At 47.0% G+C, this 14404-nt stretch overlaps 1 protein-coding gene across 1 annotated transcript in view; it reads right to left on the bottom strand.

The window, feature by feature from the left end:
- Positions 1–14139, bottom strand: part of CHADL (chondroadherin like) — a 564691-nt gene extending 550552 nt beyond the window's left edge. The window contains exon 1 of the mRNA XM_073572981.1: positions 14050–14139. The gene's annotated coding sequence lies outside the window, so the exon portion shown is untranslated. The remainder of the gene's footprint in view (positions 1–14049) is intronic.
- Positions 14140–14404: the final 265 nt, after the last annotated feature.

Below are 14404 nucleotides of genomic sequence, written 5' to 3'. Positions count from 1 at the left end.
CTCAGTGCTCATCTGATGATGATGAGACTCGGTTGCCAATTTCTGGTGCGTACGGTGCTGGCGAGACAACCCAGGACCAGCCGGTGCTTGAAGAGGGGAGTGGAGATGATGAGGTCCTTGACCCATCATGGCGTCAGCCACAGGAAGGTGGTGGGAGCAGCTCTGAGGAAGAGATTCCCCGAACGGCCAAAAGAGGAGGGAGAGGGCGGGGGCAGACTTGGTTGCCTGTAGCCTCCACTTTGGCACCCATGAGGAGCAATCCTCTTCCAAAACACAAAACGGGCGCTCCCATGACTTGCAGTGCGTGGTCTTTTTTGACACAGTTGCAGATGACATTTGCTTTGTCAAATGCAAGCTGTGTCATCAGAAAGTGAAACGAGGGAAAAATGTGAGCAACCTCAATACCACAAATATGTGGAAACATGTGCGTACCAAGCACGATGTGGAGTTACACAGACACACTGAAGATGTAGGCCAACCTTCAGCAGCACCTACCACCTCTTCAGCTCGTGTTGGGGCCTCTTCCTCCAGCTCACACACAGCTGGTTCGGCTTCATCACTGGAACGCCACGGAAGAACCACTGCCACTGTTGTCCAGAGACCCAGTGAAATTCCACCCACTGAACCACGTTCGCAGTCATCATCACACTCCCAGGCCACTCACCAGCAATCGGTAGCACAGGCATGGGAGAAAAATTGGTCATACTCGGCAAACCAACCCCGAGCACTGGCTCTGAATGCCGGCATTGCCAAACTACTGGCCCTTGAGATGCTGTCATTCAGACTGGTGGAGACTGACACCTTCCGGAACTTTATGTCATTGGCAGTTCCACAATACAATGTGCCCAGCTGCTTTTATTTCAGCAGGCAAGCCGTCCCTGCCCTGCAAAAGCATGTGGAGGGAAAAATTAAAAATGCGCTACTAAATGCCGTCAGTAGCAAGGTCCACCTGACCACCAATGCGTGGACCAGTAGCCATGGACAGGGACGATACCTTTCCCTCACTGCCCATTGGGTCAATGTTGTGGAGCCGGGTACAGATCTGGAGAGTGGCTCTGTACGTATTCTGCCAACTCCAAGGATTGCAGGAATGCAGTCTGTACATATTGAGTCCTCCTCCTACTCTAGTTCCTCGGAATCAGCACTGCATGAGCCTGTTAGGCCAGATATGAGCACAGGTGTGGCCAAACGTCAACAGGCCGTCCTTAAATTAACTTCTTTGGGGAATCGGAGCCACACATCACAGGAGCTCTGGAATGCCATCAAGCAGGAGAGCGATGTGTGGTTTGTGCCAGCGAATCTCCAGCCAGGTTTGGTAGTGAGTGACAATGGCCGAAATCTAGTGGCAGCTCTGGGCCTAGGCAACCTCACTCACATACCATGTCTGGCACACGTGCTCAATTTGGTCGTGCAGACCTTTCTGAGGGACTATCCGGATCTTGTTGCACTGCTGCACAAGGTTCGCCTAGAGTATGCTCACTTGCGGCGTTCCAGCATGGCAAGATCGCGTATTGCATCTCTGCAACGCCGATTCCGCCTGCCAGAACATCGCATCATATGTGACCTCCCCACCAGGTGGAATTCAATGTTACATATGTTGGAGCGGTTGTGTGAGCAGCAGGCAGCAGTAATGGAGTACCAGCTGCATCAGGCGCAAACAAGTCGCACTGTGCGCCGGACACACTTCACCACCACTGAGTGGGCCACTATGAGGGACATCTGCCAAGTTTTGCGTGCCTTCGATGACTCCACGCGGATGGCCAGTGCAGATGATGCACTAATCAGCATGACTGTCCCCCTCATCTGTCTGCTTCAAAAAACCTTACAAGCACTAAGTGAGGAGGTTTTTGAAGAGGTCGAGGATGAGCAGTCAGAAATGCCATCTGCTTCTGGCAAGTCTGCGCAACGTGCTTCCACACAAAGGCCCAGGCAGGGGACACTTAGTGAGGAGGATGACTAGGAGTCAATGGAGGAGGAGGAACACATCTCTCCAGAGGAGGGAGGTACACAAGGCTCTAGTAGTCAGTGTGTACAGCGAGGGTGGGGTGATGCTGAGCAGGCAGAGATGCTGCCTCAAGCTTGGGACAGCGTTTCCGGTCCAGTTGGCAGTCTGCAGCACATGGTTGATTTCATGCTGCAGTGCTTGTTAAATGACCGCCGCATCGCCAACATTCTCCACACGGCTGATTATTGGGTGTACACCCTCCTAGATCCTCGCTACCGGGACAACTTACAAAGCCTCATACCACAGTTGAACCGGGAGTGAAAAATGCGGGAGTACCAAGAAACACTTGTGCAGGCCATCATGTTCTCCATTCCCCCTGCAAGTGTTGCTGGTAGTGCTTTTCAAAGCAGCCATGTGGGTAGAGGCAGTGGAGGAAGCTCTGCACAAAGAGGTAGCAGAGGCAGTGCCGCAGGACAAGGCAAGGCCAGTATGGCCCAAATGTGGAAAAGTTTTGGGGGACCGCCACAAACGGCTACACCATCACAGACGGCTCCAGTCAGCAGGAGGCAACGTTTCCGTCAGATGGTGACAGACTACTTGTCGTACCCTGTTAGTGTTCTCCCAGACGGCTCTTCCCCGTTCAAGTATTGGGTCTCTAAGCTGGATACATGGCCAGAGCTTAGCCAGTATGCATTGGAGGTGCTGGCTTGCCCTGCTGCCAGTGTATTATCGGAACGTGTCTTTAGTGCTGCAGGTGGTGTGGTAACAGACCGTCGCACGCAACTATCCGCCGGTAATGTTGACCGGCTTACTTTTGTGAAAATGAACAAGGCCTGGATCTCACCTGAATTTGCCAGTCCTCTTCCAGAATAAATAATTGGCTGGCAACAGGATCCAGGTCTCCTGTTGTGTTCATGTTTCTATGACCTGAACTTTATTTCCTGGGCTACAGCAACGCCCGTTGTTGCTCAGAAGTGCTGTCCACACAGACAAAACACTCGCTCATGTGTAAGTGGGGTTCGGTAACGTCAGCTGATCCCCTGCTGTGTGTATGGCAAAGTGTCCTGCTCCCTCCACAGTCAAACAACCTCAGATTTACACCTGGCTCCAAGTAGGCCTCGGCCTACTACCTGATTTTTCCTGGGCTCCGACACCGCCAGTTGGTGCTCAGAAGTGCTGTCCGCACAGACAAAACACTCGCTCATGTGTAAGTGGGGTTCGGTAACGTCAGCTGATCCCCTGCTGTGTGTATGGCAAAGTGTCCTGCTCCCTCCACAGTCAAACAACCTCAGATTTTCACCTGGCTCCAAGTAGGCCTCGGCCTACTACCTGATTTTCCCTGGGCTCCGACACCGCCAGTTGGTGCTCAGAAGTGCTGTCCGCACAGACAAAACACTCGCTCATGTGTAAGTGGGGTTCGCTAACGTCAGCTGATCCCCTGCTGTGTGTATGGCAAAGTGTCCTGCTCCCTCCACAGTCAAACAACCTCAGATTTACACCTGGCTCCAAGTAGGCCTCGGCCTACTACCTGATTTTCCCTGGGCTCCGACACCACCAGTTGGTGCTCAGAAGTGCTGTCCGCACAGACAAAACACTCGCTCATGTGTAAGTGGGGTTCGGTAACGTCAGCTGATCCTCTGCTGTGTGTACGGCAAACTCTCCTGCTGCCTACAACTTCTGACTACCTCTGATTTAATATGTTCTCTGATTTGCCCTCTGTCTCCACTCTGTTTTGAGTATTTCCTCCGGCCTACAACACCGCCTGTTTCTGCTCTCAAGTGCCGTCTGCACAATCCACACTTGTTCCTGTGTTACCTGCGTCCTGTAACATCTGCTTATCTCCAGAGGTGAGTCCGGCAATGTCTCCTGCTTTGTCTACATTCCCACTACTTGTAGTGGAAATGTGGACAGAGCAGGAGACATTGCCTGACTCACCTCTAGGGAGAAGCTGCTGTTACAGAACCCCAGTAACACAGGAACAAGTGTGGGTTGTGCAGACAGCATTTCAGAGCAGCAACTGGCGTGGTTGGAAGCCAGAGGAAATACTCGAAACAGAGTGAAGACAGAGGCCTAATTGGAGTACGTTGACAGTTAGTAGCAGTCTAGAAACAATCGCAAACTGCCACCAAGTAGGCCTCGGCCTACTACCTGATTTTCCCTGGGCTCTGACACCGCCAGTTGGTGCTCAGAAGTGCTGTCCGCACAGACAAAACACTCGCTCATGTGTAAGTGGGGTTCGGTAACGTCAGCTGATCCCCTGCTGTGTGTACGGCAAAGTGTCCTGCTCCCTCCACAGTCAAACAACCTCAGATTTACACCTGGCTCCAAGTAGGCCTCGGCCTACTACCTGATTTTTCCCTGGCTTCCAACAATGCTAGTTGGTGCTCGGAAGTGCTGTCCACACAGAAAAACACACTTGTTCATGTGAAAGTGGGGGTCGGTAACGTCGGCTGATCCCCTGCTGTGTGGAGGGCAAAGTGTCCTGCTCTCTCCAAAGTCAAAATACCTCAGCTTTACACCTGGCTCCTAGTAGGCCTCGGCCTGCACCCTGATTGTCCCTGGGTTCCAACAATGCTAGTTGGTGCTCGGAAGTGCTGTCCACACAGAAAAACACACTTGTTCATGTGAAAGTGGGGGTCAGTAACATCAGCTGATCCCCTGCTGTGTGGAGGGCAAAGTGTCCTGCTCCTCCAAAGTCAAAATACCTCAGCTTTACACCTGGCTCCTAGTAGGCCTCGGCCTGCACCCTGATTGTCCCTGGGTTCCAACAACGCCAGTTGGTGCTCAGAAGTGCTGTCCACACAGAAAAACACACTTGTTCATGTGAAAGTGGGGGTCAGTAACGTCAGCTGATCCCCTGCTGTGTGGAGGGAAAGTGCTGCTGCCTCCAAATTGTAACTACTTCAGATTTAAACATTCTCTGATTTGGCCTCTGTCTCCACTCTGTCTCTAGTATTTCCCCTGACCTCCAGCACCGCCAGTTCCTGCTCACAGTTGCCGTCCGCGCATTCCACACGTGTTCCTGTGTTACTGGGGTTCTGTAACGTCAGCAGATCCCCCAATACGTGTCCGCCACTGTCTCCTGCGCTGTCCACCTTCCCACTGCAAGCGATGGGAATGTGGACAGAGCAGGAGACAGTGGCAGACACACATCAGGGGATCTGCTGACATTACAGAACCCCAGTAACACAGGAACACGTGTGGATTGGGCAGATGGCTGCTGTACGCATAAACTGGCGGTGTTGGTGGTCACGTGAAATCCTGGAAACAGAGTGGAGACAGATGCCTAATTGGAGCACGTTGACAGTCTGTTGTAGCCTATAAACAATCTAAAACTGCCACCAAGTAGGCCTCGGCCTGCACCCTGGTTCTGCCTGGGCTCCAACAATGCTAGTTGGTGCTCGGAAGTGCTGTCCACACAGAAAAACACACTCGTTCATGTGAAAGTGGGGTTCGGTAACGTCAGCTGATCCCCTGCTGTATGGAGGGCAAACTGCTGCTGCCTCCAAATTCAAACAATGTCTTATCTTAAACTGCCTCCAAGTAGGCCTCAGCCTACAAAATGACTATCCCTGGGCTCCAACATCGTCAGTTGTTGCTCGGAAGTGCTGTCCACACAGAAAAAAACACTTGTTCATGTGAAAGTGGGGGTCGGTAACGTCGGCTGATCCCCTGCTGTGTGGAGGGCAAAGTGTCCTGCTCTCTCCAAAGTCAAAATACCTCAGCTTTACACCTGGCTCCTAGTAGGCCTCGGCCTGCACCCTGATTGTCCCTGGGCTCCAACAACACCAGTTGGTGCTCGGCAGTGTCTTTGGCACGGGTACTCCCTGTTGCCCAGCCTGGTTCCAGCACGCCAGCTGTTTCCGGGTAGTGTCAAGGTCACTATGCCACCAATCCGTTGTCCTGTCGTCTTGCGGGCGGGTTAACAGACTCTACGGTGCCTGCAGTTTAGGTGACTCCTATGTGGGCTGCGGGAACTGGCACTGAAGGCTGGATCCGTAGTGCCAATGGGACATGGACCCCCTGTAGGACTGTGGGTTTCGGTAACTGCGGCCGGCTTGCGGCCTGGCTACTTTGCTTTGAATGGGTACCTTCTGCTACCCACCCGGGTTCCAGCACTGTCTGCTGGTTCTCGCCAGAGCCTTTGGCCTAGGTGCCTCCATCTCGGTATCCGAAGTCCAGCACCTTCAGCTGGTCCTTGGTAGTGCTTTCTAGCACAGGTACCTAGTAACCGTGATCCAGCACCGTCAGCTGTTCCTCGGTAGTGCCATTGGCACTTGTAGCTTTTGCTACCCATCTGGGTTCCAGCACCGTCAGCTGGTTCTCGGCAGTGTCTTTGGCACGGGTACTCCCTGTTGCCCAGCCTGTTTTCAGCACGCCTGCTGTTTCCGGGTAGTGTCAAGGTCACTATGCCACCAATCCGTTGGCCTGTCGTCTTGCGGCCGGGTTAGCCGACTCTACGGTGCCTGCAGTTTAGGTGACTCCTATGTGGGCTGCGGGAACTGGCACTGAAGGCTGGCTCCATAGTGCCAATGGGACATGGACCCCCTGTAGGACTGTGGGTTTCGGTAACTGCGGCCGGCTTGCGGCCTGGCTACTTTGCTTTGAATGGGTACCTTCTGCTACCCACCCGGGTTCCAGCACTGTCTGCTGGTTCTCGCCAGAGCCTTTGGCCTAGGTGCCTCCATCTCGGTATCCGAGGTCCAGCACCGTCAGCTGGTCCTTGGTAGTGCACAGGTACCTTCTGCTTAGCAACCGTGGTCCAGCACCGTCAGTTGGTCCTCGGTAGTGCCATTGGCTCTTGTTCCTTCTGCTACCCATCCGGGTGCCAGCACTGTCTGCTGGTTCTCGCCAGTTTCTCAGCCTTCTTGTACCTTCTGCTACATTTCCAAGATCAAGCTTTTTGAAATTGTCTTTGGTAATCCTTATTGATCTCCATGACGACGACCCTGATGACGACGACCCTGAAGACCACACGAAAGAAGACCAGAAATATGACCCTAAATAATAAGACCAAGAGGACAAAGGACATGAAGACAACCACCAAGATGCAGAACAAAAGACAGAAGAACAAGAAGCAGAAGAAGCAAAAGCAGAAGAACAGAAAGCAGAAGAACATTAAGCATAAGACTAAAAATCAGCATAGAAGAAATCAAAATTATAAGCAGAAGAAGACTAAGCAGTAAATGGGGGTGAGTCCGTTCCTCCTCGTGGTGCCCCTGGAAAATGCCTGCTGCTGCAGGCCAAACTGAACGCGGACAAATCCTGTTGTAAATCTTTAGTGACAGGTAGAACGTAAGGTGTAATCTTATAACTTTTATAGATAAGTACTACAGGAATGCCTGTCACCATAAGAAAATGAAGACAAAGAAGAATAGGAAGAAGATGAAGAAATAGCATATGAAAATTAATAATAGCTGAATAAGAAGAATATGAAGAATGGAAAAAAAAAATTAATGGGAAGAAGATTAAGAAGAAGAAGATGAATAAGGTGAAGAAAAAGTTGATGAAAAAAATGCTACTGCTGCGGATCATGAAGGAGAAAGTGTGGGAGAAGTACAAAAGAAGGTGAAGAGCATGGAAGTTGTGAAACATACATATCTGACAAAATATAAAAAAGGTTAACATAGTCAATATCTTTTTAACTCCGAACGTCTTGAAAAAAAAAATTGGAATTAATGCTATGCCATGTGATTTGAATAAACCACTATGCCTTTAATGTCTCCTCCACCTCCCACAATACATTCTACATGATTCTTATTTGTTTTCAATTATGTAGAATTAGCCAACAAGGAAATAAAGGGCTTTTTTTAATTCCGATACCGGAAGTCCCATTGACTTGAATGGGACTTCCGGTATCGGAATCGGCGATACCCGATATTTTTTTCGTATCGGGCGATACGATTTCTTTCTGAAGAGGCAATTTGCATATTATTTTCCCAGAGGAGCATTGCACGGCGAATAAGTCTCCTTACCTTGACAAGCCACAGCTGGCATGTCACTCTCCGCAAGGAGAAACCTCACTTCTTAGACCCTAGTCCAGAGCCTCTCACCTTGCCAAATCAGATCTCATACTTTGCACTGACGAGAGCCAACAGCTCGAAACACCGTGTCTGCAAATTGAGATTCTGATTTGGCTTGTATCCTAAGTCATACTACAAGACTCGTTAAAGGGTTGATTGTGACTTGTAGGATCGCTACTACCAATAGGTGGCGCTGTAGAGTAAAAGTCCTCTTTCTTTCTGAAGAGGCAATTTGCATATTATTTTCCCAGAGGAGCATTGCACGGCGAATAAGTCTCCTTACCTTGACAAGCCACAGCTGGCATGTCACTCTCCGCAAGGAGAAACCTCACTTCTTAGACCCTAGTCCAGAGCCTCTCACCTTGCCAAATCAGATCTCATACTTTGCACTGACGAGAGCCAACAGCTCGAAACACCATGTCTGCAAATTGAGATTCTGATTTGGCTTGTATCCTAAGTCATACTACAAGACTCGTTAAAGGGTTGATTGTGACTTGTAGGATCGCTACTACCAATAGGTGGCGCTGTAGAGTAAAAGTCCTCTTTCTTTCTGAAGAGGCAATTTGCATATTATTTTCCCAGAGGAGCATTGCGCGGCGAATAAGTCTCCTTACCTTGACAAGCCACAGCTGGCATGTCACTCTCCGCAAGGAGAAACCTCACTTCTTAGACCCTAGTCCAGAGCCTCTCACCTTGCCAAATCAGATCTCATACTTTGCACTGACGAGAGCCAACAGCTCGAAACACTGTGTCTGCAAATTGAGATTCTGATTTGGCTTGTATCCTAAGTCATACTACAAGACTCGTTAAAGGGTTGATTGTGACTTGTAGGATCGCTACTACCAATAGGTGGCGCTGTAGAGTAAAAGTCCTCTTTCTTTCTGAAGAGGCAATTTGCATATTATTTTCCCAGAGGAGCATTGCACGGCGAATAAGTCTCCTTACCTTGACAAGCCACAGCTGGCATGTCACTCTCCGCAAGGAGAAACCTCACTTCTTAGACCCTAGTCCAGAGCCTCTCACCTTGCCAAATCAGATCTCATACTTTGCACTGACGAGAGCCAACAGCTCGAAACACCGTGTCTGCAAATTGAGATTCTGATTTGGCTTGTATCCTAAGTCATACTACAAGACTCGTTAAAGGGTTGATTGTGACTTGTAGGATCGCTACTACCAATAGGTGGCGCTGTAGAGTAAAAGTCCTCTTTCTTTCTGAAGAGGCAATTTGCATATTATTTTCCCAGAGGAGCATTGCACGGCGAATAAGTCTCCTTACCTTGACAAGCCACAGCTGGCATGTCACTCTCCGCAAGGAGAAACCTCACTTCTTAGACCATCCGATATAATATTTTTGGGTATCGAACAGTATCGCTCAACACTACTCTCCACACGTAACATCAACTTAAAGGTACCATCAGCTAAGTTGGGACCAAAGCTCATTGGTCTGTACGAAATTATGGAGATAGTCAACCCAGTGGCATATAGGTTGCGTCTCCCCGCCTCCTTAAAAATATCCAATGTGTTCCATAAATCTCTGTTGAAACCCGAGGATCTGTCAAAGAGAACTCTGAGTCTGTTGTTCCTCCAGTGCTGGTTGAGGGTCAATTGGAGTATGAGGTCAGACATATTGTGGACTCTCGGCGGGTGTGCAGCTCTTTGCAGTACCTGGTCCACTGGAAGGGATATGGACCAGAGGAGCGCTCATGGGTCCCTGCTCGCTCGGTACATGCAGATCGCCTGGTTCGGGCTTTCCATGCCAAGTACCCGGGGAAGCCTGGGGGTCCAGAGGCCCCCCGTTGAGAGGGGGGTACTGTCATGATCCCAGTGCAGGTTTTTGACCTGCACACCTGGGGTTAATGTCTGGAGCTCGGTGCAGGTTTTGACCTGCGCACCTGGGGTTAATGATTGTGGCCTCTTTCTGGTTCTGGGAGAGCTTCTTAAACCCCTGGGAAGTCTCAATCCCTGCCAGTTATACTTTTGCCTTTGGTCTAGTGTGCTGATTCCCGTGTGCCTGTTTGTTGCTATAGCTTGTTTATATGGTTCTGACCTGGCTCTGTTTCCCGTTGTGAGTTTGCCTGTTGATTTTGTACTGCGTTATTATCTCTGTGTATGACTCATTGCCTGTGACCTGACTACTCTCTGCTCGCCCCTCTTGTACCTTTGCAGCTATCTCTGTGTGTGACTCATTGCCTACATCTTGACTATTCTCCCTGTCTATGCCCCCTGGTAACTTTGTCTCGCAGTTACCCTGCTAGGAGTTATCTTGCAGCTCCTAGCTCTGTGGGGTTTAGGCCACGCCCCTAGCAGTCACGTGCTTCAGGTCCTGCGGCTCTGAAGTATGCATCTACTCGGCTGCTGCCCGCTCCACAGGTGTCTTTGAGCACTGTTCGCTTTACTCAGGACACGTGCACTGGCTCAGTGAGGAAGTTCAGTGCGGTGTCCCTGACACATTGCTGGTATGTATCTATGCTTCCTGTATCAAATTCCTGTCCCATATTAGCCTGCTTAGTTAGTTATCTCCTGGTTAGCTATTAGTGCAGATGATGTACAGTATTATGTATATATGAATCCCTGATGAACCCAGTATTGATTGTATGCATATATGTTTTGTTTGCAATTTCACTGCGCATCAATATACCATCACGGTCAATAAAGCACAGATTCAACCTACAGTCTCCTTATTGGACCCCGGTATAGCAGTTTAGCTGCCTGTATAAGCTGCAATGACGTCTGTCTCATTCAGTGAGGACAGAACAAACCTAGTCAGAAGAGAGACCTCTCAGTAAGTGTGTTCACTCTGGGCCATATTTAGGCCACACCGCTGCTAATCAACATTAATATAATTTCCTGTTTTTTATAAAGTTATATTTTTTAACCCTTGTAACATGATCAACAGTATGATTACCCCACATATGGTGTTCTGCTCCCATAGCAACCAATGAATTGAAGATATGGAGAATTTGTGGATTCTTTCTGAGCTGCCGATTATTGAAGACGTCAGTTAACACTAATTATTAAACATGTGGGTTATATTCAATGTGTTTCAAAGTGACAAACTGCTTATTCAGGATGCAACCACATATGGACACTAGACATACAGAATGGCTTTTAAAAGATTGAGTTTGAAATAAAGGCACCAACACATGACAGTATATCCTGTGCCACAAATTCTCCACATCTTTAACTCGTTGGTTTGACAACCTGTGGATCTGCAGCAGCTGAAAAAAAAGTTTACAAATGCATAAATCTATGGATCAGGTTAGCGTAATCTGATAAATTATTTTAATTGTTTGTCAGATAAGACCCTATTTGCGCTACTTTCGCCCCAGTTTTTTTCACCTCACCCACAGTACCTAAAACATAATATGATGAGCCACACACGCATCCTTTCACACTAGGATTACCTCACACAATATGAAGCCCCCACACATTGTATTATAGGTGCCAAAACCCTCACACACAGTATGATAGACAGCACAACCCCTCACACAATATGATGGACCTTATACAAAGTATGATGGACCCTACGACACAGTGCCCCACATAGTATGATGCCCTCACTCATAATAGGATAACCCCACATCTCTTCCACACAGTTTGTTACCCACAAAGCCCCCATCACACAGTATGATGCCCCCACAACTCGCCACACAGTATGATGGTCTACACATAGCAAAATACACCACAGTCCCCCACACACTGTAGGATGGACCCAACAGCCCCCTCACACACTATGATGGATCATACAGCCCCAGTGCTACTTCTTCTTTCATTAGCAGCTCCCGCATTCTTAGCCATAGTATTTTGTTTCTTTTACACTACCTTGTGCATTACAATTTTTCCTTTTATTATACATTTTGAACAACATTTCAACATTTTAACAATCATTTCATCCCCAATTATTCACCCTTGCCAAAAAGGATGTAATAAGAAATGCTAGGTTGATAGTTACATATACAGAAAGCAAAATATAACAGCAGGTCACAGTATTGGTGTGGCTTGTACTGTTACATTTTAACAAAACAGGTGGGCAACAACAGACATACACAGTTAAATGCCTAATTGTTTTTGTTTTCTTCAATAAAATTCAATCTTCTTAAAAAAATTACAAAATGAGAAATGCTAGGTAGATACAGAACCAAACAAGCCAGCACCCTCTACAGAGAGCTATACTAATGTTGCATGTAAGGCTGTAAAATTTGACTAGTATGATGTAAAACAGATGGATATACACAAAAAACAACTTACACTTTGTAAGGGTATACAGTTGCAGTCAAATGTTTAGACTTTGGGGAATTTTATTTTGTATTTGTAAAAGACAATTATGCCTCTTTAGCAAAAATGATTGCACAAGAAATGCAAAAACTTAGTACATTCGCTTGCAACCTGTGACGCTTAGTCACCTCTCACGGACAAGCCATGAGATGGGATAGTCAAGGTGTCCCCAAGGTCAGAAGCCAGGAAGATACATCAAATACAGAAGGAATACATAAAGGCGTAGCCAGGTATCATTCCAACGTCAGATTATCAGGAGATAGCGAATCAGAGCAGAAGAGGTTAAAAAGATGGATGGTCAGAACGAGGTCCAAGGTCAGGCAATGAAAGATCTACAAACAGAACACAAGGCACAGAGAGAACATACCACACAATAACTGAATGTATATCTAGCAGAGGTATGGGAGAAATAGGCCAGTTAAGTTGCCTGACAATCACCTGGGACAATGTACACCTGGAGACAGCCAGCGCCTCCTAGTCTCAGGTTGGACGTCCCAGCTGTCAATCAACACACTGACAGCTCTGCACGCCCCTGTACCAGACTGGAAGACTAAGGTGTCAATCAAAGTACTGATAGCTTCAACACCCCTTTAATGCAGTAACAGCATTCCAGACACAGTGATGGGTGGAACACAGAGCCTGACACTGATTTCAGATTTTTTTTTCTGTAAAAATGATTGTGTTGTCTTGCTTTTGCTAAGCTGAAATTCTGACGTTCTCTAATTATCCTAAAATCACCCTAAAATGGCTTCTGCATTCTCTTATAAGTCTTTTATACAGGCTGTGATAGACTTTTCTGATTGCCTTTGCCATACCATGCAATGTAATAGTTACAAAGCATTAAGGGGAAGCTTGCACAGTTAGTTTATACCAGCCTTCTGAGATTGATGCAATCCTCTGTAATGTGTAAAATGGTGGACATTTTTTGGCAATTCGAACAAATTGAAATGTGTTTGAATTTCATGAAATTAGGCTTGAATTTAATTTGAACCAAAGCAATTTGATTATCTGTGCTCATCAGGAATTAGCAATTTTAAGTGAATAGTTCACACTACACAAAAGTGTATAGGTGCTGACTGCCTACCTATACTAATTTCCTGCAGTTTTACAGAAAAGCAAGCATCTAAGTGACAACAGAGAAATTACTAGATATTTTTGCTTCTAGATTCTAGTAATATCTTATTTCAAGTCTTACTCTTTCTCAAAGCCAACAGATTTTTTCTGCTTTTTCCTCATACGATAAATGTGTCCATGTCTATCACTAATTAGACAAATAGAATAGCTCCCTCTAATAATAACTGAATTTGACTGGTTTTCAAATATTATTATTATACATAACATGTCATCCGTTGACAATTATGTTAGCAGCTATGAGAAGAAGTGACCAAAATGTAGGTAAATAATTGCTGGCCAGTACATAAAATGCCCACGTAACAGGGTCCTGCTAACAAAGCTACTACTTTACTTCATGAATAAAAGACTATTCAGCAAAGTTTTCCACAACATGTAGAGGAAATGAGCAGGCTGAAAGATGAGCCTGCAGTCTAGCGCTTGGCACATTCACCATACTTATTTCTGCTGGACATAGTGAGACTCGGAATTCTCAGAGAAGCTATTAATTCTTTTAAAAACATTCTATTATACAGCATGCTGGTTTTAAACAAAGAAATTCAAATAAATGCTGAATATAACTAGCGGCCATCACAATAGTTACAACATTTGTTGAAGTTTTGTCCTGTTCTTCTGTGAACCAGATTACAACATATTTAGTCAGTTTTGGTAATAGTAAATAGAAGAATAACTCACTGGAAAAGGTAATCCAGCTAGGATGGTGGACTGTCAGGATGTAGCAGGTAAGAAGTGCTCTGACACTTATATACTCAAGTGATGGCTAAATGGCAAGGAGGAGATGTGAGGTGGAGCCAAACATGAAGAACGGAGGGGGTTGTGTCAGAGTCAACAAGGCTCGAAAATATCTCGGCTCAGTTATGTAGGAATTGCATCGTAAACTGTGCAAAAATGTCACACTAAACTGATAAACAAATATCAATGTATGTGTTAAAATTGAATCTTTTTTTCATAAACAAACTTGGAAAACTGTGGTGAAATGAAGCCACTTGTCTACAAAGTTAATAAAGTACCTATAATTTAATCAATACGA

The sequence above is a fragment of the Dendrobates tinctorius genome, unplaced genomic scaffold (genome assembly GCF_039654945.1).
Source record: "Dendrobates tinctorius isolate UK_male_01 unplaced genomic scaffold, ASM3965494v1 ptg000033l, whole genome shotgun sequence".
In the NCBI taxonomy this organism is placed as follows: Eukaryota; Metazoa; Chordata; class Amphibia; order Anura; family Dendrobatidae; genus Dendrobates; species Dendrobates tinctorius.
The sequence above is the reverse complement of the archived record's forward strand: the minus strand, read 5'-3'. Positions and strand labels throughout refer to the sequence as shown.